Source organism: Paramormyrops kingsleyae, unplaced genomic scaffold (genome assembly GCF_048594095.1).
Source record: "Paramormyrops kingsleyae isolate MSU_618 unplaced genomic scaffold, PKINGS_0.4 ups85, whole genome shotgun sequence".
NCBI lineage: Eukaryota > Metazoa > Chordata > Actinopteri > Osteoglossiformes > Mormyridae > Paramormyrops > Paramormyrops kingsleyae.
The window spans coordinates 71,586-74,784 of NW_027326023.1; positions in this window are offsets into that span (position 1 = coordinate 71,586).

The following is a 3,199-nucleotide window of genomic DNA, read 5'->3' on the forward strand; positions in this document are numbered from 1 at the left end:
AGAATGTGTCAGATGGTAAATATCACTAACTGAATATAAACACAAACATCCCAGTGACAGTCAATGTCCTTCAATACTGAAAGATCAATCTGCAAACAATAAAAAGGAACTTACAGGCAATGCTCACAATGGGCTGAATAAATTGACTGCAATAGATTGAAAAGTGCTGTATTGGAGCCTTCGTGCACCAAATGCATGCCACCACTTCCTGCTTCCTGTACGACTGTAGTACCTCCACTGTATATATAGGCTACATGTACTGAGTTGTTACTATATCAGTCTCGTCTATTATGCGGTCTCTTCTACACAGTGAGGCAAAGCTTTTAGCTTATTAATTAAACACTGGTATCGGATCGGTACTCAGTATCGGCCAATACCCAAAGCTCATGTATCGGAGTAACACAATAAAAACTAAGAATAACTTTTCCTGTTCTCTGAAAAGTCACAGATATCTTGTTGGATAGCTAGAAGAGCATTGCTTCCCAAACCTCTCCTCAGGGGCACCTCAGCCATTCCTTGTGTTTGTTATATTTCACCACCAGATCACATAATTTATTAATGTAATTATTTTAAAAAGTCTATGAGGAATTGATTAACCATATGAGGTGTAATAGTGGCCGAGTCAAAAAATAGATGGGTGTATTGGATGGTTGCTGCAAATCCTGGGGTGACTTTAGGAGACATCTCCTAGATAAGCTGACACACCTTGACTGGCATTGTAGCATAGATTTACACTAACATGAAGATCATTTAAACATCATATTCTTTGACTGCCTAAGACTTTTGCATAACAATGTCTGTTGTTAAGCAGAATAAAACAAATTTGTTATACCTATTACATCATTTTGCTCCTTAACTTCTTATTAAAGATTCCCATATTAATTACATAATCTTTTCACATTTCACAATGTGTCCAGTTTCTTGACTGTGGAGGAAATGCAGATTTTCATTATGGAAAGAGGATGCACAAACACATTGGTCTAAATTAAGGGGGTGGGTTGTAACCCCCTCAATGATCAAAACCAGCCATTACAGCTCCTGGATCCTCTTAAACAGGTTAACCTTAACCACCCCACCATGCTCAATCCAAAGTTATACATAAACACTGTGTTTATGTATTTCCATATATCAATACTGGAGTAATAATTATGAAGATGATAATAATGATGCTACAGACATTTTTAGAATGTAATTGTTGAAAGATTATCATACACTCATATCATAGACTCAGTTATTCAGAACAAAATTCTTCGAAGAGACTCTGAATTCTTAACTATGACAAAAGTCAACTACAAGAAGCGTAATGCCTTTTTTCATTCTATGATTTGGATTAAACATGTAATTTATAAATTTCCACTTCCAGAGTGCCAAATTATCAGTATCATTTCCTTAAAATGAAGCTGTTATTGTGAATTTGAAATTAACAATATTGTTCCCATGACACTCAAACATGTTGAGAGGCATTTATCATGTAATTTCTATATCACATGTATCGTCTATTGTCATAACACACAAAGGAAATGCTGTTATAACTGGCCAGTAATACAGCATTCTTTTAATAACTATTTCATTCTAAAAAGGTACTTTATTCCAGTGAATTTTCAGTTCAATGAATAGTGACCAATTTAAATAACAAGTTAGTGCTGTGTGTCCTGCACAACATATCTAGCGTAGAGTACGTTTCTTTGTTGTTTTTTATGGGTTTGATGTCACTGTAATGGATACAGTTAATTTTCCCTGTCTATATCCCCCCCCCCTCCCTCCACTTCTCCAATTAAGATGCAAAATGCTATAATTTTTGCAGTGTCCCCTGCTGAGTCATCATAAATGTTCTTTAGAGACAGTATTCAAGCCAGAACACCAAGCACCATATACCTGGATCAGGAAGATTTATGACCACAGAGAGTTCATTTGCATAATGCAGTGTGAATATTATTTTAATATTCGCTTTTGATTTTTTTCCCCCATCAGGAAGTGTCTCTGGGTTGATTATTTTAATATCAGTCCATGTGCTCATCTGAGCACATGAAAAAGTACCCGTTGAACATGGCAGCTACCATTATCAAAATTATTTAGGAACCAAATGTTTTGAAGGTTCATTTTTTCATGATTTACCAGTAATTCAATGTAAAATTTTTCACTGGCGATTCTGAATTTGTGGAGCCTCGATTTTCTGGTATTTCTTGTCTTCCACTTTTTTATCTTTTTATGTTACTCTTCAGTGATTTTAAATATAGAATAAATACTTCTGGACTGTAAGTCTGCCATTTCACTCTCCTACCTCCCTATTAGAACCAACTTCATCACTTGATCGCTTCCATTTTCCAGGGCCTGTCAAAATATTACAAATGATCAATATTAGTATTGAGTCATTTTATTTACTCTGAATCAATGGCTTATACTGTATGAGGATTGTATAACTGGAATGGATTCCCTGAGGATCCTTGCTTCTCATCAGCTTCGTTTGCTAAATACCTGGAGTCAAACTCATGGCCTGCCTTAAATTTCATGCAACTGCTGAATTTACAAAAAATAATATTGAGGATTATAATTTGTTTATTTTAGAATATGGATATATCAATCTGGGGATAAAAACCCAAAATTATAATTTAAACAGTAAACAACCTGCTATGCTAAGTTGTTCCACTTGTGGAACGACAGAGGGTCAAAGGAACATAATGTTCACTGCCTGTATTGGACTCACCAGCTTGCAAGGGTAACTGGAAACAAACAAAATGAATGAATTGCTAGTGAGACTGCGGCACTTTTAATTGTAAAGTGGCGCTGTTCATTTTTAATTGCAGTTAGAAGGGAAGTGATGCAGCTTGGATATCTAGCTACCATAAAGCTCAGAGACAAGGCTGGGAAGAAGCTGTCTGGCCTGAGAAGTGCCACGCTTTTCCCAAAATAAGAGGAATGCAGTTGCGGACAGGATTTCAGATCTTTTTTCACCAGTACTTGGGGAATAACTGTATGGTGCATAACTGCGTAAAGTGCACTGAATGGAAGCTGTAGGGCTACATTACTGTAACTGAGGTCACAGGCAGACGAAGTTCTGTTTACTCGCACTGTCACAGTTTGTTTCCAAATACTGTTAATCATGCATTATACCGGTAATCACAATTTGATTAACACCATTAATCCCCCATGATTGTTTCTGTGGGTAGCCTATATAGGGGAAACTATTAAACTCCTCCCC